Source organism: Melozone crissalis, unplaced genomic scaffold (genome assembly GCF_028551555.1).
Source record: "Melozone crissalis strain CALT ecotype California unplaced genomic scaffold, PUWL_Pcris_2 ptg000061l_1, whole genome shotgun sequence".
Taxonomy (NCBI): Eukaryota; Metazoa; Chordata; class Aves; order Passeriformes; family Passerellidae; genus Melozone; species Melozone crissalis.
The window spans coordinates 18,135,702-18,160,292 of NW_026535839.1; the positions used below are offsets into that span (position 1 = coordinate 18,135,702).

The window sequence follows — 24,591 nt, forward strand, 5'->3', positions numbered from 1 at the left end:
CCATCCCGGCTCCATCCCCAGCTCCATCCCCATTCCGTCCCAGCTCCATCCCCATTCCATCCCAGCTCTATCCCGGCTCCATCCCCATTCCATCCCGGCTCCATCCCCATTCCATCCCGGCTCCATCCTGGCTCCATCCCTATTCCACTCTGGCTCTATCCCCATTCCATCCCAGCTCCATTCCCATTCCATCCCGGCTCCATCCCCATTCCATCCCAGCTCCATTCCCATTCCATCCCGGCTCCATCCCCATTCCATCCCAGCTCCATCCCCATTCCGTCCCAGCTCCATCCCAGCTCCATCCCCATTCCATCCCGGCTCTATCCCGGCTCCATCCCGGCTCCAGCCCCGCAGTGCCGGGGGAGCTCCAAGCCCAGCCCGGTGCAGGGCCTGGCTGCTGCACCAGGAACACGAGGAACGGCTTTAAATGTTTGCCACTCTGTACTCAATAGGGGTAATCAATTGAGATAAACTACAGAAAAAATTCCATCAGCTGCTATGTAATAACTCCAGTTTAATAATCATTGAACACAGTTGTAGCCAAAGTACTGCAGCCTTAAATCAAAGATCACTTCATATTACAAGGTCTTAAGGGACAATTTTGCCTAAGAGTATATGTGGCATGCTTAGATATTAGCATAAAACTACAGTCACTACAGTTATTTTCAATACAAAAGGTTGTCTACAAATCAAAATTAAATCCCCTTCACTTTATTCTGAGTAAATGGCTGCATAAGGATGCAAACAAATTAACTGAAAGCTTGAAAGTCAAGTTCTCAATTACTATTTAACTGCAATTTTACTATATTTGAATATAATTTACTGTATACTTAGCTGTTTTAAAATGGAATCCAATACTGTATAATAAAACCCCAAATAGCACAACAAATGATTTATGATGATGCAAATATACAAATACTTGGGTCTGAATAGTGCTCTTTCGGCATATATTGCTAACTACTGTATCAGCCTAACATCTAATAAATCATTCATGAAAAGCCAAAGTACATAATCTGCTATGCTGCTGCTCAAAATCTGCCTGGCTCTGAAAGGCCTGCTGACACAAAGACTTCAGAGGAGCTCTTACTCCCAGTTAGTAAAAGCTGAGAACTCTCACTTAAAGGAAGGTATTTCTACAGATCCGGGGAAGGAGATAAAACTGGAAAAGTTCTAAATAGCAGGCTTTAATTATGGAATAAAACCAGGAGTTCATCAGTTTAAATACTATCAAAAACACATCATTACTTCATTGACCATCCATTAATTAGCAATATTATGAAGTAGCACCACACCTCTATGTGTAAAAATATAAACATCTGCAGTATCAGAGAGAGACAGATCTATAACATCATCTGTGTAACAATGATGAAGTGCTCTATGCAGAGTGTTCTATTTGCAGCAGTGATTCATAGTGCTGGGCAAAAAAACGCTGACACTCTGAGAAGATATTTTCCCGTAAAAGGTTGAAGTCCTTAAGCAGCAAAAAACACCAACGTCCATCATCTTTAAGCTCTATTGATTTCTGGTGAAGATTTAAAAGGCTGTTTACTTATTTCCCATCATTTCTGTCGGAGCTGTAACAATTCTCTTCCCACTGAATAAACCTCTCATGATCCTCTTGGTGATTAAGGTCAGACAAAATGTCAAACTCCTAATGCTAAGTGCTTTCACATTAAAAATTAATACCAAATCACCAAGTAAAATCCAAACAAGAAGTCAGACATGTAAATAGAACACAATAAGGGCAATACTGACCATTACAAAATAGAGCTGTAATGCATACATGAAAAAATACTTGGCAACAGGTAAGAGTGCACTCTTTCACTTTTACATCTTTAACCCCCTTCCTTATCTCAAGAGTTATTGTACTATGTTTGAGACAATCCTTTTAAAAATCCTTTTTCCATTAAAGCTTGCAGTCACCTCCTCTATTTATCCCCAAATGCCATTTACTATATGACTGAAGTATTACAAGGATTGTTTTTATTCCATTCTGAACTTCATCCAGGAAGAGAGGATTATTTTACACCTGCTGCTGAATACAAAGCCAGTATACAGGTAACAAAAAGACATCATAATGACCCTCTAAATCAAACTCAAACTTATTGCTAATCATCTATGCAACATTTTAAACCATTGAATATATACAGACATGAACAGAGGAATGCAGAGCACAGCCCTGACAGAGGCTTCCCAGGGCTTTTATCCAGACTGCTGCTGCTCCAGGCAACCAGACCATGTTAATTCATTCATAAACTTATCAAGTACAACCCTAAAATTAACTACTTTCTTCGGCCTTTTAAACAGTTACTGACATCCTGAGCATGAAAGCATGAAACCATCAAGTGTAGAACCAAACCTGTAGGGTTTGGAAGCCTGCAAGTAACTATAGAATAAACCACAAGGATAGATTTCAAATAAAGTACCAAGACAGCCAAGTATGCACACCAGTTTGGTGTAACCAAAGGAATTTATTCCAGCAGGTTACCTTTAAAGTTTTGGCCCACCTTGCCAACTGACCTCCAAAAGACTGGTGTCATACAGAATGCATGAACACAAATGAGAGATTCACAGGTGCTATAGTGAGGAAAGGATCCCTTCATAGTGCCTGGGCTCTGAATGGCCAGTTCAAGGCCAGCTTCTGTCTGAGCTGTGCCATGTGCACAGAAAGGTCAAAGTTACTGCACTGAGAGGTGCAGGAGGCATGGCAGGAACGAGGATGGTGATCCTGTGATAGGCTTTAATATCAAGCTAGAAATATTAACAAAATGCAGTCAGTTTCCACCACAGATTATTAAAAAACCACAAAATGCAGTAAAACCAAAGTTGGTACTCTTCTAATTAACAGCTATCTGGTTAGTTTTCAAATCAGAATTACTACAAAGAAATTAGGAGCTGTTTGCTATGCAAACGTTGTTTCTTTGGGACTTTTTGAGTTTTATCTTGCTCCCACAAGACTTTGATGGGAGTCCTGAGAAGGGTCAAGGAAGGACCTTGACTAAATACAAGAACAAGCTGTTTTGTTTGTCAAGCAGATAGGATATCAAGGACAAACTGTTAGCCAAGCCCACAACCCAGCAGTGCTGTAACAGAGAAAGCAGAGGATGCAGAGAACCCTTCTGCACTTGTTCCAATGAAATACTGATTGAAAAATCTACTGTTCCCATAACATCCTCCTTGGGAAGCACAATGAGCAACACACAGCTCCTCCTAGGTGTGTGTTGAAACCCTGTAGCTGAAACGATCAGAATAAAAGTATTAAATAATCATCCCTACTTTTGCTATACATTGTAGTGGAACGGTAATGCAACACCAACACGAGATTTGGTACGTGGTTATCTAACAATGCACAGTGTGCTTGGACACCAACAGAGATTACAAAGACCCATCAGGAATCACACCATAGGAGCATGTCAGTCAGTGAAGCGAAGCATGCCAGTTCAGAATAACACAACCTCAGTGAAGCACATTACACACATCTCTGCAGTGTTACAACTTCAAAACTTGATCTGAAAGTTGTGCTGTGCTTTAGGATTAAACATGATAAATGTTTAATATAATTTCAACATATATTATTTTTATGCTTAATCTTAAGAATTTCAAATATTTCAAGATCACTTCCTATGTTAATTTGTATACTGTTTAATATTTCTTAAATACTCCAATTCAGATACCAACATGTAAACGCTTTAGGATAAAGCTTGCATTTCTGATCCAACTAAATTTTTTTTCTGTGCCTTATACTTGTTTTTTTCTATATTAAAAATCACTAGCTACCTTGAATCATACAGGTTTGCAAAAAGTCAAAGCATACTTATTTCCTGCCTGTAAGGTAAGAATTTGCAAACAAAGGTTTTGGTTTTTTTGTTTATTTCAGAATGAGTAAAACTGCCTAATGAAATGATGACTTGTAACGGAATACATTATAGTTTACCAAAGAAAATAAATCATTGCTAAGAATCTTCAAAATAACACATTTAGTTGGAACTGCCTCAAAATCTTGCTACACCCTTCTCTGTGATGTGCTTGCCACAATTAGCCAGGAGGGTGACTATGATCCCTACCTCAGCATCACTGGATTTTACCTGTACGTCCATGAGTGTTTAATAATGGCATTCACCATGCCCTCCCTGCACCCCAGGCAGGAACACCTGTCTGCACAGAGCTGCCCCCGTGCTCTCAGTGTTTTCAGCAGAGTCTGACAGCTGGATTTGGTATGGCGGCCACACTGCCTCTGTGCTGCACTGCTGAGTCACAGCAGGAGCCACCTCACGGTAGCTGTGAGACTCTCAGGGCCTTTAATGAGATTTAACTGATAAAGTCTGATATGTAAATAGTGTCCAGGGACTTGCTCAACTTTACTGTTTATTTTCACCAACCTACTATATCGCAAAGATTACTGTACATTCTTGCTGTCTTGCTTCCCAAATGCTGGTGAGACTCCCAGAGAGCCATTCCAGGGAGGGGTGCAGGACACCCGTGAGCCTCCCAGAGCCATTCCAGGGAGGGGTGCAGGACACCATGAGCTATTCCAGGGAGAAAAGCAGGACACCATGAGCCTCCCAGAGCCAGGAAGGGGTGCAGGACACCATGAGCCTCCCAGAGCCATTCCAGTGAGGAGTGCAGGACACCATGAGCCTCCCAGAGCCAGGAAGGGGTGCAGGACACCATGAGCCTCCCAGAGCCATTCCAGTGAGGAGTGCAGGACACCATGAGCCTCCCAGAGCCATTCCAGTGAGGAGAGCAGGACACTCGTGAGCCTCCCAGAGCCAGGGAACAGTGCAGGACACCCGTGAGCCTCCCAGAGCCATTCCAGGGAGCAGTGCAGGACACCATGAGCCATTCCAGGGAGGAAAGCAGGACACTATGAGCCTCCCAGAGCCAGGGAACAGTGCAGGACACTCGTGAGCCTCCCAGAGCCATTCCAGGGAGCAGTGCAGGACACCATGAGCCATTCCAGGGAGGAAAGCAGGACACTATGAGCCTCCCAGAGCCAGGGAACAGTGCAGGACACTCGTGAGCCTCCCAGATCAATCCAGGGAGCAGAGCAGGACAGCCGTGCAGCCCCGGGGCTCTGCCATCTCCCCTGAGGGCAGATAACAGAACCAAGGCCTCAGAGAGAGCTCCCCTCAGAGAGAACTGCTGAGAACGCGTTACTGAGCGTACCAGAGGTTCTGCTGGCTGCTGTTCCTGCCCCAGAGGTGTTCCCAGTGTGCCAGGCTGCAGCAGGCTCCTGCCACTGCCACAGATGTGCCAGCTCAGGCTCATGGCACCAATTCATGCTCAGAAGGCTCCATGTCCCCAGGTCTGAGCACACCCACATTCAGTGACTGTACAGACAAAACTAAAGGATGCTCCTTATTTCCTCCCTGCATTTTCAGTTATCTGTAGTCTCCTACACTAAGGAAAACTAAAGTAACAAATTGTCAAAATGAAAACTTCATTTGCGAGAAGAAACAATAATCCAGATTAATTTCTGGGTTTATAAACCCAAGATTAATCATGAATGAATATAATTAAGAACAACCAAATTACTCTTCATTAATGTCTTGCTTTCCACACTTAGCTTCAAACAACAGCCCTCTCATGTACGTTTTATATTAAAATCTTGTAAATCTTCTACAGATGTTTTGAAAATTCTTTATTTCAAAGAAAAGAAAAAATTATTTACCTTAAATTCACTGGAAGACTTTAAGAGCAACTCTTCATAGTCTGAACATGCAATCTCACCTACTAAAATTAAGTATGTGCTTAACCTTTGAAAGGGTGAAATGCAACTGTACTTGTGGTTTGTGTTGTCCATGGCCAACCAACCAGTCTGGAATCCCACAAAGTTACGTTGCTCAATGATTTATGTTTAGTTTGACTCCATCTCTGAGGAAAAGAAAGGTTTTTTCCTTCATATATTTTCTTCAAATATTCCAGTCTCAAACCATATGAACTTTTCTGAAACTGTATTTCTGAGAAAAAGATATTCTTCCTCACATATAAAAATCTTTTTATGGCAAAAATTTCTTTATCATTTGAATATTTCTATAACAGAAATGTATTTTTAAGAGAAGAGTGCATTATGAGCATTACAAAACTATTAAAACTGCTTAAGTTGTATATTCTAATTAGTTTGGCAGAGCTAATACAAATTATGTTTACAGACTAACAATAATAAAATTGAAGTACTAGTTAAATATGTAAAATAATTAAAGGGATCATTTTTAGCCTGGCATAATTAGCTAATCCACTTTACATGCACTTATTAAAATGAATTTACATGTTATATTCCATAGGTAGTTACACAATAGTGTTTATACAGGAAAAATATAATGAACCAAACTCTTTGTATCCAGCTCTCCACAATTAAAACGAAGACTCCCCAAGTAATATCAATCTAGGAGAGACTAATTAAGTTTGGTTTGATAACCATTCATTTCTTCTATTGCCTCTGAGCAAATTGTTTATTAGAGAAAGTTATTTTACACAAATCAAATCAAACTGGGTAAACCATTATATTTGAGAGAAACCTTAGCCATCAGTCAATTAATCCATCATTTTCTCCAGACACTTTTGTTTAACAAGCAGATCATATTATCAACAATTTAGATATCCTTTGATTCAATTATGACAGAAAATTTATTGACAGCTTCTCTAATACTTTTGTTATGAATAAATATTAAATGTTCTCCACTTTGATGAGCAAACCAAATGCATGTTAAATATAATAGTCAAAACCTGAGTGATACTTCCAAATGAAATGTTTTTAAAAATATTTTAAACCAAAATAATTTATATTATTAAAAAGAGTGATCAAACATACCTCACAATTTCTGAGAAATTAGCAAATTAAAATTAGCAAATTATCTGATTTCTACTGATAAAATGAAAACACATCTATATAAGTCTTACCAAATATGCATGAAGAGATTTAACACAAATAAAAGTGAGTGGGTTCATGCAGCACTCTAAAATATTTATGTAAAAATGGCAAAATTATTATGTCAAATGGCATTATTATGTAAAAATGGTATCAACATATCATAGCGACACTTTCTGCAACTACATGCATGATGTGCCTAAAAGCTAATAGAAATATATTCTTCAAACTTAACAGCTGAACAGATTTGCTGTGGTAATCATGTCTATTAAAACCCAACTGGTGAGATGTTTGGAATTACAGCTGTCTTAAACTCAACAAGAGAACATTGCCTAACAATGATTGCTCCAGAGCACTCAGACTCCCTGCCAGACACTCTTTGAAGGAATCAGAGCTGACTCATTGAGCGCTGAAGAAACCAATTCCTGATGAAAGGACAGAGGGGAAGCTCTCTCCAAACCAACGTCCATTACGGAGATAATGGAACCACACTATCTTCTGCCAGTACATAACAGCATCACTGCCGCTTCAAAGGGTTTTTCCTTGAGCCAGGGAGTTCCTGTGGAATGAGGGAGGAGCAGGAGGGTCCCAGCTGCAGCAGGAGCCCACGGGACAGGCACTCGCTGCAAACTCACACAGAAGCGAAAGCTCGGCGAGTTTTCCAGCTCTGACCCATTCTGCTCGTGAGAAGCAGTATTTTGTGTCTAGATTGCACATCAGCAATATGTGTTGACCATTTCTCAACCTGGGACGCTCTTACTGTATATATCTTAGTTTAAAACATTATAATAGATACGTATTGTCAAGCATCTATAAAATACAACCCAACAATCATTTGGACTGGTGCATAATGATGTGTTGCGGTTTACAGACATTGCCTCTACTTTCAGAACTGAAATGAAAGGTGAATTCATGCCAAATGGAAGCCAAAGAAAGGTCAAATGTACTTTATTAATAAGCATGCGTTTCCAAAACCCCTGGCAAAAGTGAATGCACATCAAGTTGCTTATTGCCTCTCAGTAATTGAGTACTCTACCCCGATGGTTTCTCCAGTCCCCATTAAGAACTCCAGAAGCTTTCATGCAAAAAAATATGGAATATCATTATTATTAAAACTGAAATTGTCAGGTAAATAGCAGTACATCAACTTACAGAATTTTTTAAACAACTTACAGAAGTCTTAACACTGTCTGTTACCTTTTTCAGCAATCTCTGCCAGTAGGTAGCCAAGCACTAAGGTGTCTGCTCTCCCAACACCTCAGCACCCACAGGTTTGCAACCCTTGCTCATGCAAAAATTCAGCTAAACTGGCAGAAACAACATGTTCCTACCTTACTAAAATACGGAGCTTACCACATTTTGCTGTAATATTCTAAAAATTCTAGTAGAGAAGAATCAAGTACTGATGAAAGATGGCACATATAGCACAAATTCAAAAGGTGTGAAGGTTTGCATCCTTTTGAGGAGGCAAGTAAAAAGGATGAAGGATATTGAAACCTCTTTGTCACCATAACAGACTGTTATGTCTTTTTCAGAACCAATCTCTGAAATCTCACAAGAGTATGAAGAGATGCTTCCCTCTTTACATGTCTCATGGTCAGAAGTCCTAAGTTCAGTTTTCTAAAATTAATTTTTTTTTTGTAGCTGGAGAAAGTAACACCTTGAATATATTCTGTGCATACTGGTGTTGTACTGTTGTGCTGGCTCTCTCACAAGAGATTGCAAAATTCCCCAAGTCGAAATTCAGTGTGTCCTCTCATCTTTTATAACAAAGGTATCATAAATCCTTTCACTGTAGCTCCCAAAATTCTTAATGGATACTTTGCCTCTGTGTGTTTGGAGAACTTACATTACATTTATCAGCTGATGTCTGTTGATGCAGTTGTCCTTCCCTGCCTCTGTCCCACACAAAACCAACATGTGCAGAGCTCTGGCTGTGCTCCCCCCCATCCCAGCACCTCGACAACCACCCCACTCCCCCAGAGCTGCAGATCCACCTCTGGAGCTGAAAGGTGCAGTGCAGTTCCTGTGTTTTAAATGCTTAAATATAAAACAAGGCCTACGTGGAATGCAAAAAGTGCATGATTCATGAAATAAGGAAACACTAACTCGATCATAACAAATATATTTGACCTTTAAAGCAGTAACAACAAACATTAAAAACACTCAAGCTTTCCTTTGCTGCCAAGTTTATTTTCCTCATAAGTTGTGCCCCATTATGCTACAATAATCCTTCATTACTCTAGCCCAATAATGCACAGTCTATCGTCTACCTATAGTTGTCTGGTGTCTATTTAGTTTTATAGCAAGCAAGCAATTTGAGAATATGGTAATAAAGCATCAATCACAGTAATGATGTATGATGGGCTGTAATTTCTGTGTGCTAATGGTTTACAAACAGTATCCCAATGATGACAGGAATCTCATTGATTCATTATATGAGTGCAATAATACCAAAATAACTTACTATAGATCACTGTTTACTCATGCACATACTGATAACAACCTCTATATATTTCTATATACAGATATATAGAAATAAAATTAGTATTAGTCTTTCCACATAAAAGTTCACACAGCACAAAACATTTTGTGTTGAGTTCCCTAAATCAATGTTTAAAGTTGAAATTACTGCATTCAACGGGTTCTTTGAAAAGCAACCCATTGATTTTAATCTGCTTGAAGCAATCAATTACTCCCTGTCCTCTTTATTCCAAACTGTAATGAAAACTAAACTGCGTTGTCTTGAAAACTAAATGTGAAGATGATCATAAACAGAATTTAAACTCCGTGGATTATTCATATCTACCCATTTAGATTTGCCATTTCCATTATGAGTACATTTGCCATGAGCATTTAATGGACATCTAAAAGGGAATTCATTAAAGCAGGAGCTGTTGGCAGCACTTATGGGCTTCAGACTGCTTTATGTTTGCCTTTAATAGCTCACTATTATAAAAGTGATATATTGTGTTCATCCCATTAGTAGTTTGCAGAGAGGTCTCTAAGACATAACAAATCCTTTTGAGTATTGTCAGAATCAAAACTAAATCACAGGGTATTTTTTTTCAAGCGGCATATTATGACCCCAACAAGGTACCATTTTAGGTCATCTAAATTTTGATGATCTTAGCCAAGTAAGAATTTAATGGCCCTACAGACAGTTTGTTCTTTCTCTTAATGAAACATACATGAATTATTAATGCTGTCTCAAATGCACATATTTTAAAAATTTGTCATAACTATTAAGGTCGAGCATGCTTAAAAATAAAACATGTATTTCTGAAAAAATATCTTCTCCCTTGTTTTGGGCCAGAGGAGTGTCAAGGCAAGCAGGAAGCTCAATGCCACCAACATGTGTGTGGGAACTGCAGCGCAAGCAGCCTGCACCCACCTGCTTCCCCTCTCCTGGCCCTCCAGGGTGAGCAGGAGGGATGTATCTGCACAAGCATTCGCTCATTGGCACAGCAGGAAAGCAAAAGGCAAACTGAAACAAAGTTGAACTGCAAAAAGTAATCCAGGATTGGCGACAGAAACACCTCCCCACATCACAGATCAGTCTCACTCGACAGGTTTATGCACCTCTAGAATTAACTTCGTATCATTCACTATCTAAACATTCATGGTGGCAGCCTGGAAGTGTTCCTGTGATAAATCTTTACCCAATAGCAAACAAAGAGGTATTTGATGATTCAGTGCATGCTCAGCAGAAGCACTCCCATGCTGTCCATGGCACAGCTCAGTCCTGCTCGTTCCCTTGTGCTCCCTCTGCCGACCCTGTGCCTCTCACAGCCCGTGCTTCCCCACAGGTGGGACTGATGGATTTATTTCCAAGGGAAACAAATAAAAGAATTCACAGCACGTACAATTAAAATTATTTTTTAAAAGATCACCCCAATTACTAATAAATACTAATCATGAGATTTACTTTGCAAAGTATGAATTTGCTTAAAATCCCAATAGTTCAGGAGCTTCCAAGGGTGCTGACAGCTCTACAAAGCAGTCTTGGTACTGCACTAAATTCAGTGTCCTGACACTCTGAAAAAACTTCTGCAGGGGGCTGTACAAACTGAAGGCAGCTGCAAAGCCTGTGCAGTTAGAACCAGTCTCTAACACCTTGAAGACCTTCTAGCCTGCGCAGTTTGGTCTTGAAAAACTAAACTAATGTCAACAGCTTGAAAGCTTCTGAAGAATCAGGCTTCCTCAAAGTATCTGTACCAGCCCTACTGCAGATTCCTAATGGGAGCTGCTCATCTCTCACGGCTCACCTCACCTGGATGGAAAGCTCCCAACAGCACTGACCTCTCACCTGGGCCTTTATGAGCGCTCCCAGAACTGCAGATGACAAGCCAAATATTCCCTGAGGAGAAGAATGTCCCAAGGTAGGTTGGTTTGCCACATGATCTCGCAGAAAGATGCTAATTTCTCGTGCAACACAAAAAAAAGGGAAACAATAGAGAGGCAATGGGTTCATTTTCCTTTTCCTAGAGAAGAAACACCATCTGGTACCCTCTAACACCATACCTCTATGCACTTTGGCTTTTCAACACCAGAGTCAATCACATAAGCAAAAGTAGCCTTTGTATTTTCTAAAAGTATTTTCCCAGTTAAACTTGGCATTTGAAAACACTTTACAGCTTTTCCTAATGGTACTATAAAATGGGATGAAAAGTACAAATGGTTCAAATATTTAGTAGAAAAGGAAAAAAAAATTACCAGAGTGCAAATGTTCAGATGAGCCATGAACTGCCACCCAAACAGAAACAGAAATGCTTGCTGGAAGCTCTGTCCTTGACTGAGCAAATGCAGTTTCTGCAGAGATTTCTGTACACACCTCTCCTGGCACAGTTATTGTCACACAGGGGGAAAAGGAAGGAAGTAGGTGTGGTATCTCACCTGCCTTAGAGGAGTCCTTTCTCTTTATTCACCATGAAGCATTTTACAGTGATGTGGATGTTTTCTCCATCTGGCACTCCCAGACAGTGTGTACATAAGTCATGTGAAGCCAAGGGTAGTCCAAATTAAAAAAAAAAATTAATTTGATTGAGAAATCTGATGACTTTGTGCATCTGGAAGGTTTCCAGATCAAAGGAAACAGAGGAAACAGCTGAGGCCTCATTTCTATCTCAAACCTTAAAAGTTTTCTCATTCTATATATTGGACATGGCTGCTGCTCTGAAGAAAAGGCTCCTGAGGAGCTCAGCTCCACCGTGATGCATTGCTGGTCAGGCAACAACACCTTCACAAAAGACACAAAGGTTTCTGCACATGCAGCTCAATCAACACTTGACCAGGCCAGCACTGCTCTTTCCACACAGTTACTTGTAAATAACTCTAAAAAGCATGAAAAAAGCAATTAACAGATCATAATAGGAATACAAACTGTCCAATCTTATTTAATTAAAAAAAACCAGGAGTAGATATATGAGAGCAAAAGCTAAAAGGAAGAACAGCATGTCCTTTGCAATTCTGGATTAACCCAGTATTTACAACTGTAACAAAATGCCCCAAGTGATGGACAGTTCCCATGATGTGTTTAACACTCACTTTTCTGTAAGGTCAAAACCAACTGACCTTGGGGTCACAAAGGGTGGAAGTCTGCACTTTATCTACTCCATTTCACCTTTGTTTCACATGTAAGAATAGAAATCCTCAGTGCATGAAGCTACCTGGGAAGATTGCTACTTGAGTAGCAATTATCTTCTCAGGGGAAAAAAAAAGAAATAAATGAACCAAAGTTAGTGCTGTGGAACAATTCCTGTTTAGGAATGCTGCCAGACAAATACATATTCCCCTTTATAAATCTAAACTGACAACATTGTTCTAAAGGAAAATCTAGAAGATCATCCAGAGGACTGGATGATCACTAGATTTTACAGCAATACACTAATTGCTGGTAACTAAATTCAGTTCATGAGTAATTCTGCAGGAGAGGTTAACAACTGATCAGGTAAAATCATACAACCCCCCTTTCAGCAGTGCTGGACAGTGCACACCACAAACCCAGGGCCCAAACAGAATGGTGAATAACTCACCCAGTATCAACAAGAATTTTCTAACCTCCTGGGATCTTACTGGATTGTTCTTTGCATAATTTTTCTCTTTGAATTACACAAATATGCAATAAGCAATTTAATAATTAACTTGAATCATAAAAATTGCTGTAGTCTAATATTAAAAAATTATTCACTCTGCTCTGAACTCTGATGGTTAATTTACTTACTGCAAGGTCTGTTAAATTAATTCATTAAGCTACTTAAATAATGAAGATACAAGGCCAATGTACAGCAATGAAACCAATATATTTTAGATGAGTAAGTCAAGTTAGCCTGGGTTGCTGGGGTTGTTTTTTTCCCCAAGATGCCCTATTTGGTACTTACTCCTTCTTGTTAAGTTGGTTTTGGGAAATGCAGCCCAAGTGAAAAGGTCCAGCAGTTCGAGGTTACTCAGAGAAGAGAATCTGCTTGAGGTGAAATATGTGAATTTTGAAACAAAGAGCATAATCAACATAAAAATTACCAACAATCTAATAAATACAAAGTCATATTTAGTGATGTGGGCAGCAAACAGTGTCAGAACAACCAAGTCTGGCCACCAAAAACAAAGCAGAGGCTGGAAAGCCACAAAACAGACACATGAAAGCTGAATCCAAAACAACTGTTAGAAAGCAGAAAGAGGAATTCTATTAGGGACCTATTAGGTATATCTGTATCAGAAAAAAAAATCATTTAGCGATGCAAAAGTTCCTCTCTCCGAGAAAAATCTGAAACACACTTGCATTCAGAATAAGATGTAACATGCTGAAAGACTGATTCTCTTAACATTTACTGCCAAACAGCATTCCCTAACTATCCATTACTGAGACAGGTAACCAAATTAACCAAAGGGGTGGCTATCACTCACATGCCAAGGAAATACAACAGAATATTAATTTACACAAGCACTTAAAAGTCAATTACTACTACGCATATTTTGCATACAAAACCAAAATGTATCAAAAGGTTGCTTCATTACAGATGCAAACATCTCCATGTGTGGAATTACTGACAGGCAGCTTAGACCAGTTTTGCAAATGAACTATCCACCTAATTTCACAGGCAGTTTCATGTTCTGTCAGCAGAAACACGAGAATTTTTCCTAAAGCAAATCAATGCACAAACTCAACCTCATTCCTCTTCAAAACACACTTGTGATATTATTAGGAAAGTCTTTTCCTTCTTGTCCTTTAAGCATGCAGCAGGTTTTTATGTTGTTAAATTGCTGTACTAAATTGTCTGAAATGTAACTCTGAGAAAAATTCATCCTGTTTGCAGCATTTTGTGACACACTGTACCACTACTTTATCAGCATTTTGTTGTCACCACAGCTTCTCTCTCCTCCTGCCACCAGCTCAGTTCATTCTGGGCACTTGCTATTAGAAAAACAGTATTCTCTCTCACATCACAAATTATACTCGCATCCGAATAACTCAATTATTTGTTTGCCAAACACTTAAATCATCAATGACTTCGAGTGGAAGTAGGATTAGATTTTAAATTGGCAAGTGATGGAATCAATTCTGAGATGTTTAAATATTAGTTTACAAATATTGCTTATAGCTTAATAGCATCATAGATGTAACTTCACACAGATATTGGCTCTAGACAGTAATTATACCCTCAGCCTAATGTTGCAGTTAATGGACATACACATTTCAGTGATAATTGCAATCCCTGAACATGATAATGTGCCTTTATTAGCAGCTACAAAATAAAGCTCAGCAACAGTCAAGTGAAGAACTGAACTGTGCTTATTATTTATTGTTAGTATTGCCTGATTCGTGTTATAAAATTCTAAAATAAAATAGTGTGGCACTTAAACCAGGGCTTTAATTGCAAACATGTGAGTAAAGAATATCTCTATAATGATTCATGCAGGTTTGGTTGTCATGAGCAAGGAGTCCAAAGGTAATGAGTGAGAGAGACAAAGGTGTAAGCGACAGAACAGCAAATACACTGCAATTCAGGGGGAAAAAAAAAGAAAAGGAGGTTTTAAGGACTTAAGGACTTACAATGTCATCGTAGTAGAAGGAGGAAGGCAGGACTATATCATGTAAAATCAGAGAAAAGAGAAAGCAGAATAAAAATTCCCCAAGCAAAGGCAGAAAGGAATGTGCTGTACAGTGCATGAAGAAAAGCATCAACTCACGCATCAAACAACCACGTAAAAATGATGGAATTGAGGACATGTAAAGAGAAGAACACTTTACCACTCAGCCTAATGAGGAACTCGGTGTTTATGATTCCAGAGAGTTTTGAGTTTTTGTCTCTATGTCCTGACAGTGTGTTTGCGGTACAGAATCTCCAGGTAATGGAGAAATTCAATAAAGAAATTTCCAAAAGCTGTCAAAGGGCAGACATTGTGATTTAAAGTTTGCCAAGGTTTTATTACTGAGAACTACTTATTCTGACTTCTGTACTAACACTTGCCTTCTATTTAATTCAGTATGGGCTGTTAAGTGAATGTGGATTTTACATGGTGGGCACTACTCCGTGCTTCCCTGCCATCCTGCAGCTGGAACAGCACAAACCTGCTGTGTCTGATGAACCACAGGGAGCTGTGCTGGGCTGTTCCTCCTGCTCACACCCACGGGGAAAGCTCTGGGTGCCTCACAGGGAGGGGAATTGTGCAACAGCTGCTGCAGCTTTCCACCAGCACCAGAGGATCCCCGACCCACCAAAGCCAATCCCGACTTTCTTTTCCTAAGTAAACTGCAGAGAGATTGGATGAGAGCAGTGTGGGAGCTACGAAACAGAGCAAAAATGAGATTTGGCCCAGTGAAGGGAAAAATACCAGTGACGATATTTTTCTTCTGAAACAACCGTTTTTTATTCTTCCTAGAAAATGCCACGGAAATAAGTTGTATCCAATTCTCACTGTAATATTTCCTTAACAAACTCTAAATGTTAAACTTAAATGAGAGGCATTTCATGCAATCTGAAATATATTCAGTTCAATTAAAAATAATTGATGCATAGTGAAATAATTCTTCCCAAAGCTGCTGTAAGATCTTCAAAAAATAGAGCTACTTAATAATTTTCATCTCCTACAGGCTAGAGAGAAGCATTATTGCATATTAAAATTGGAGTGTGGTTTTCCCAGAGGTAAAAGAAAGTTATTAAAACAACCTATTTATTGTTGATATAACTATCCATTTGTGCTACACAAAAAGTAACAATTTCAGTACATTAAAAGAAAAGCTAATTAAGGCATAATTAGTATTTTCTATGTTTTGATAATTAAGGGTTAGTTGGCTATTTCTTATCAAATTTCTATTTGAGGTAACCCCAACCATGTCTTTAATGAGCAGCTAACACTATTGAATCCCTGATGGCTGAGGAGTTTAGTGACCACTACTACATTACTTTCATTTATCACTGCCTCTTTACGTATAAATTAAAGTAGCCCTGTAGCTATGTTGATCTACTTTATATCAATTTCTTCATCCATATCAGCTGAATATGTATGGCATTAACCTCATTTACTAGTTTGGAAAAGCTGAATTAAAATGAGATCTAATTTCTAGTGCACAGAACAATTTCAAAACTGCCTGCTAATTCCCAGCACCTGTCAGTGTTGGATCTTCACCTCGTCGTAATGAAATAAAACAGTGTATGTATTTTACAGCCAGGAAAGGATAATCATTCATAAGGGGTTAAGATATCATTAATCATGGAGATGCCAGGGCCCAGAGTTTTGCTCAGCCATTCACAGCTCAGCTGCTCCACTCGCAAGGATCCCACTGAAGGCAGTGGCACTGCTGCAGATCTCTGCTCTCGCACTGCACGGGGGTCACATGCTGCACAATAAGTGTATTTCTCTTTCTTGCTAGGTCATGCTTTGTGTCTGCAGGCAATGTAATCAGAAATATAAACATACTGAAGAAATCTCAAAATAACAAGCCAAGAGAATGCCCCTTCCAGGTGAGAGGACAAGCCTGTGCTCAGTGCTCAGGTGACACCTGGCTATACACGTCTGGCTTTCAGCTGCTGCAAACACAACCCAGCAAGAAAGCTATTTTTTCCCTCCCCCCTAAACACACTGTAGTCTAAATTCTAAACCCTTGAGATACTTTTTATAATAGTGCAGATCTGCCAAGTGTAAAAGCCCGGGTTCCCAGCCTGTGGGACCGACAGGCGGTGGCTTTATCTCTGCACGGGTACACGAGGCTGCTCCCCAGAATTTTCACTGCAAAGGATTTTCCCTCTGCTCTCCCACCTTGCGTCCCCATCACTGCTATTTAAGGATGGGGCAAAATAAAAACGCCGCTTGCTGGAACACCCCATTGCCAGGGATCTTCACTTCCAGAGGGCTCCCTCAAGCTGCAGTACCCGGCACGGATTAACCACGCCAGGACTTGTCCGAGCTCGTTCAGGGCTACCGAGCAGGGAACCGGCAATCGCTCACGGTAAAGAGCTCGCCCAAGTGCACGTTAATAACAAAAGGAACGGGCCAAACAAGCACCGCCCGGCACAGCAGCTACCTGAGGAGAGCACGGCGACATTTCCCGGGCCGCGCTCGTCCCGCTCAACTCCGGTGCAACAGCGCCGCGTGCCGGGCTGGGCCCGCGCCGGGCACCGGAACCACGGCGGAACCGGGCACCGGAACCGGAACAGCGGCGGAACCGGGCACCGAACCGGGCACTGGAACCGAGCACCGGAACAGCGGCGGCGCCGGGCACCGGAACCGGGCACCGGAACAGCGGCGGAACCGGGCACCGGAACCGGGCACCGGAACAGCGGCGGCGCCGGGCACCGGAACCGGGCACCGGAACCGGGCACCGGAACCGGGCACCGGAACCGGGCACCGCAACAGCGGCCGCACCGAGCTCCAGAACCGAGCCCGCTCCGCCTGCACCGGGCACACAGCCACCTCCTATGTGCCCCTTCCTCCAGCACTGTCCCCTAAATGATTCTGGTTTCAGTCACAAAATGTTAAACGAGCACAAGCATTCCCCCAGAAAAGTACAATGCAATTGAACTAACGATAAAAAGAACTTCCTGCCTCTATGCCTATAATGTCCAAGAACTAGAACTATTTTTCACTTCCAGAATAACTCCCAATGCAATCTCATGAGAAAAATCTTCAACCAAAGCAATCTCTTTTTTACAATCACTGTGACAGTGTATATGTGGAAACGGAACTGTTACAAGAGTCAGAACTCCCGAGTATGAATGCACCTTAAACTTGTTTCAAGTCCATGATTCTCAGTGAGCTGAAGAAATTTCAGTAACTACTACCTTCGTTCAGTGGCATTTCCTTTGATGCATTAATCGGCAAGACTTACCGGTTTTACTGACCCCTGGCAATGTCTTAGGGCCATTTAGGGGCAGTCACAGCCAGCCCCTGCCCATCCTGCAGGCTGCTGATCCAGCCTGTCCCAGGAGAACGGGGAATGGCTGCACACTGAACTGCTCCAGGCAAGGCCACAAACCCCTCCTTTGGCTTTTCCCCCTCTGAGGGCAAGTGTCTGCTAAGCAGCTCTGCTTTTCCAGACAACTTTCTTCCTCCTACCCTGCCAGCATCCAAACCAGCAATACACCACAAAACAGTGACACTATGAAAACTAAGTCATGCCAGCATTAAAACAAAATATGTACTGATAGACAATTGATAAACCAGTACCAACAGTCCTGCACAGTTACCAGAGAGTCCAGTCCAGTATTCAGCAGAAATTTATTATGTATATACTCATTCAAAAGTCTGTCTGTTCCACAGCCAATCCTGATGCATCATTTTTGTACTGGAATGGTTATGGCACTAAAAGTGTATTACAGCATCATGGAAGAAATCTCTGAGGTTTTGCTCTCCTTCCTCAGACAGTAAGCCCCAGTGGGCTGGTTAATAAGAATGCATTCATTTACCTAGCCACTTCTCTTTTCCTATAATGAGTTTGCTTTTATTACATGCACATGCTTAAGAATATGAGTTAATTACTGAACAAAATGTATATATTTATATAGAAGACTTGTTCTACACTTACATCAGACTCTTCACCGTTGTCTAACCATTTTCTGTTTGCCAGTATGAAAGCATATCAGCAAAAAAAATCATTACAACATGACTGAAGCATGCAAAATTTCCATTATCCATTCTGTAAATAGAACAATCCAAGCGATCCTGAACATTTATATAAATCTGTATTAACTTAGTCATTTGATGTATGTCTGACTTTCCTGGTTCCAAGTTTCTTGCAGTTTGCAGAGAGCTGCCAGCAGGACCCGTATGTGAGGATTTGCAGCGTGGGGGCAGCGTGCCATCTGCTGCTCTCTGAGCTGCTACAGCAGCGCCCAGTGCTGCCTTCTGCTGCCTCTGAGCCGCACACACACACACAGCTCAGCCCACATCATTGAAAATGTTACAAAAGCACCAAAACCGGAGCTCAGATGCCTTCACACAGCGTTTGTGAGGTGAGCTGGCAAATACTGCGCTCCAGACCATGGGAGTCTGCCCATGCACATGAGGGGCTCCTGTACCTGCTCTAGGCCTGCTAGAACACAACAAAAATTTGACTGCAAACTAAAGGATACTGGTAAATAATGTAATCAAACTGTTGAAAAAAAAAATCACTTTGAAAGTGCATTTGCAATGAACTCTAGGGGTCAAGAGTTCAAGGGGCTGGAATTCGGGAACATCCTTTGAATGGTTACATACCAGGAGAGCCTTGAAGAACTCCTCCTGTCCCAGCCTGGTTCCATAGGAGCACATGCCGAGGCAAAAGCAGTGTATGAAATAGATTTACCACCAGTTTGACTCATGTCCACTGATGGGGTGGAGGAAAAACAGAGACCATGAATCAACACAAAACCGTTTTCCGAAATTCACCCTACAGTGTTTCACCACATCCTTGTAGTACAGGTTATTTCTTTCTGTTCCAAGTGCTCTCCAATAAATCAGCTGAAAACATTAGGCAGCATTTCCTCAGTAATTAACCATTTCACCCTCCCTATACAGTGCAGTGGCAGAGCCAGGCTTGTGGTCACCCACAGCACACTGCTGAGCTGGCAAAGGGTCAGCCTGGACATTTTTCCTACTGATAACAGAGCTCCAGGTGCTTAAATATAAATCATGCACTGCCCATTTCTGCCTGCTGCTCCACACACACACAAATGCTTCCTCCAGCTCTCACTAAGGATGGATATGAAAAGCTTGGGGTACAATCTCCTACCCAACCCCTCAGAGCACACTTTACAGTGATGGGGCCTCTCCAGGCAGTTACACCCCCATCAGGCGGGATAACAGGGGAAACAGAAATCCTCAACATCGGATAAAGTGAAAAGAGTAACTATAACGTATAATAAAATAATTTAGGAACAAATGAATAAAAATAAAAATAATATTATTATAATAAAGAGAAATTACAGATCAGAACGACAACTACTGTAGAGCCACACTGCCTTTGAAGTCTCATTAGTAGGAATTTTGCTCACGAAAATACCTAGAGCACCAGTACACTTTTACGGGGCACTTCCTGTCCCTTAGCATTAGAGAAGTCCACCAGATTTTAAAAGAACAAGTCAGCTTTGACAACTGAAAGGAACACGTTGCTTTAATGGAAAAGCAATTCAGTACAGTGCATAACTTTCCTTTTAATAGTGAGAAAGTTGAAGTACATTCCAAACCTGAAGAGGCAAAAATATTCTGGAGATTGGTACTGTCCTCCAGAAAGCAAGGAAGACATGCTACACAAGTGAAGCCAAACCTCAGTCACTGTCACAATTCTTGCTAAGGATTTGCAAGGATTTGCTTGAGGCTCCAACAGAATTCTTTCTCAAGATCAATTCATCTCATCTTACTGACATTCTCTTTATAACATCTACATTATGACTGTCCCCTACAGTTAAGGTGAATTAACTGCTGCTTCTTCAAAAATGCATCTTACTTTTCCTTTTCCATATTTAAAATGCAGAAAAGCCAAGTAATGTGAGAAATACAGTGGAAACCACATAAATGAATAACCGTCAAAAGAACAGAACTATTAAAAGAATAAATCTTGTGTACCCAGCTGTGAAATATAACACAATATAGCGCAACCCAGCTAAATGTTTGAAATAAAAAATTGAAATGCAAAGTAACCTAAAACTGTTTAATGAACATTGCTGCTAAAATATTAACTCCTTGCATGCCAAAACTCCAAAGCATACATGGTAGGAAGCCTGATTAGATGAACATCTCAATAAGTGGTTCTGTCTCTCTCCATCCAGTCATTTTCCCTCAGTTGAGCTCTCAAGAGCTTTTATGGGTGAGATATATTGGCAGGTTCATTTCTGCACAGACTGTTTGAGTTCAAATGTTGTGGTTTACAAAAATTATTTACCTTTGAGCTGTGCTGAAGCTGGGCTCTCACGCTGATCCAAGAACCACAGAATTGCCAGTTCCACTTCTTCATTTTACTACTGGGGTAACTGAGCATCCGTCAAAGAAATCATCCAGAAAACTCTTAATGACACAAACAAACATTTTCAGGAAGAATTCTGAAATGAAAGCATATTGCCACAGCCAATCTCTTTGGGAACCCATCAGCTATTTCTGTTTGCCCAGCTTTAAGGCTGTTCTAGGATGTAGCGGGAGCAGCAGCTGGTCTGTCAGCACACAGATGGATTGGCCCCAATGGACAGTGAGGGCCCAGCTCGTGAGGGAACGGGTGAAGGTGCACCCGGGTAAGACAGTGATTGGCTGGATTCAAACCCAAACAGCGGATCCCAGCCAATCCCTGTGAACCATCATCAATGCACCCATCCCATTGGCCAGGGAGCTGGGCGGAGCTAAGGCCCCAACCAATCACGTGCATGTGCGCAGGAAATTCAAAGCCCCTCTAAAGGGGGCGCCCAACACCGAAACCGCGGCCGTCACGTGCCTGGCGCCAACATCCGCACAAGATTTCTCCTTGTTTAGATGCTAATTATGCTAATTGGCCATGATGAAACATAAACATCAACATAATGTTTTTCTAATTACTTTGTAATTTGAAATTTCCTCAGATGTGTGTGTTATGCTGTGGTGAATTTGTAAAAGAGCTTTGTTGTTTTTTTTTTTCTTGGAGCATCCCTTCCAGACGGAAACAAACAGAAGTCTGAGAAACTTCAGGGGTCTCAAACTGCAAGTGCAGAAGAGCAGTTTGGGTTCCCTGGGCACTGAAGCTCTTGTACATAGAAACAAATTTACATATGTACCATATAAGGCAGGGTCATTCCCTCCACTTCTGTCTGTCCTAAAACATCTGAACCCAATGATTTTTCTGCCCTAAATCCTTCCCTGGTAAATATTTCCATATTAACAAGATTCAGTTCAAAGAATCAATTTCAGTCTGTGTCAGCCAAGAAAATTTAATTAATTTTTAAAAGGAATATTCCTTTATTTAACCTCACGAGTTCTTCTGCTATCTATTCCTTGAAATCTGAATTCCCTAGCAATTCTTAAAATTAATTCTCACTTTTTGTCAGGTCTGGTACAGCCACTGGATTAGAAGTCAGTAGCTACTTCATCTGTAAACCTGTATATTAAAACCTTTCACTTTTAATAAAAAAATAGCGGAAGATTGCTAACACCACAGAGCCCCAGGGTAGATTAGAAAGGCAAGAAACAAAGGAGAAAATGTAAAGCTTTTTCTCCACTTCTAAGTTGCATGTCGTTTTTCATGTGTTAGCTAGTGGATGGAAAAGAACATGATCAAACGTGCACAAGGATTAAGAAAGTTTTTGCTACAAGAAATTGGGCATTCACAATAATCCCCAGCTCACTGCAATAGGAAGACTCTAGTATGCACAATTTTAAATCTAGAGCCTTCTTTTTTATTCCAAGCTCTAGTCTAAAAATAAGGTTAAATTTCCAGTTGTTGACCAGCAGCTCCTCTGCACTTCTTCACCCACAATAATTAAAGGAAGTACTGCAGAAAACAGCAAGCAGAACTCACAAGTAATAAAATTTACACTTGTGGAACACACAAATGAAAGCCCTTCAACCCCTCCTGCCAAGGCTCTGGAGAGATTACAGACTTAATTACCCCAAAATGTTACAGAGAGGATGAGGGAACTGCTCAAGGAGAAAAACACCTTGGCCTGATTTGACAGTGCTGCCTTACCACAAGAATTTGACTTTCTTCTTGGTTTCTCCTAGTTCAATAAAATAATTCTTTTAGCAAATACTGAGATGGTAGGGCCTGGCAAAACTGAGATACAATTAAATTAAGAAAAACATAAAAAAGAAGACAAGCTCAGAATTTATACAGTCCAAACTTTATGGCAAGACATAGAGAGATGGCAGAGAGATGGAGAGACAGCAAGAGAGACATGGAAGAAAGAAGACTGGAATTTTTGTCTTTGAACCTTTTTTGGCCACTGGAGCTTAATTGGGTGCCCCATAATCCATTTAAGCACAGAATTCATGAAGTCAGAAAAAAATACGGGCAATTATGTGAGCAATTTATGTTCAATAATGAAAAGCCTCACCTCGTTCAAAAGAGCACACAAACACTGGTGTGTTCTTCAGAGAGGTGTCACAAAATGAGGCAGCTCTTTTACGAGGCTTTGCTGGAGGTCTTGAATAATCATCCCAAGAAAAGTAAGGGGTGAACAAACAATGTTTCTTCGTTGCTAAAACTAGACGGATATTTGGCAGATTAATTATTTGACACCAGAAATGAAAAGTATGGCCCAGCTCTAAATGCAGGCCTCAACAGGTTCCTGGCTTGCCTCATTTTTTTCCTTCAAGGTTGTTCCTCTTTCTGGATGGACAGGCCTGGGAATTTCTTCAAGTTAAGATGTAGGCAAAAGAAACTCACGAGCAGAAATACAACTGGTTTTGTTGTATTTTGCTTTATGGGTTCTGGTGCCTGTGGTAAGAGAACATGCAGTACTGGACGAGTCCCTGCACTAAGAGTTTCCTGTGTCTATATGTATTTTTGTCAGAGAAGAAAGGTGTTTTAATCCCTTCATGGCTAAGAAATATTTCTTATGAAAGGCCTTACCAGCATCCCTTGCAGAAGGAAAAAAGACACTCACCAGACCCATTTCCTGAGTCAGTTCTGAGAGAACCATTCCTGTTACACAATGGTCCACAATGCCCTACGGGGGAAAAAGACAGGATTGCTCAAACATCAGGCTTTGTATTTGCCATTTTCCAGAATTACTAGAAGCAGATTGTATTTAATATTTTCCAACATTTCTAGAATGAAGAGGAATTGTTAGGCTGAGACTTCCTAAGATGTTTAGAAGGCTTTCATGCCAAATTCTGTCAACATTAATGGAAATAGACCTTCACATTTCCTAATTATCTCTGAAAAAACCCTCTCATCATAAATTTTAAGAATTGTCTGATAACAAAAATCCATCTGAAAACAGACTCCAAGGAATTGGAGTCTAGAAATTCACTCCTGCATTTTTCTCAGAGATCTCGGAGGTTTAGTATTCTAGCACTTGAAAGGGAAGCTGCATGAAATTCAAACCATTAGAAAAAATTAAGCTGTGCACAGATGAAAAAGATCAGAGGGCACGCTCAAAAATACACACTACCTATCAAAAAATCCATTCTCTTCCTTCCACAGTAGTTCAAAAAGCATTGGTTTGAACTGAATGATACATTCCATCATTGAGAACTTCTGTCTTAAAAGCAATGCAGGGGGTGTTCAATATTCCATGTGAGCATACAATTTCATCATCGGGGCTTAAGATCCTTGGAATGTTTTA

General features: G+C 40.7%; 1 long non-coding RNA gene across 1 annotated transcript in view; it reads right to left on the reverse strand.

The window, feature by feature from the left end:
- LOC128944650 (uncharacterized) overlaps positions 1–23,962 on the reverse strand; it is a 58,382-nt gene extending 34,420 nt beyond the window's left edge. Inside the window, exon 1 of the long non-coding RNA XR_008483818.1 lies at positions 23,874–23,962. This is a non-coding gene — a long non-coding RNA (uncharacterized LOC128944650). The remainder of the gene's footprint in view (positions 1–23,873) is intronic.
- Positions 23,963–24,591: the final 629 nt, after the last annotated feature.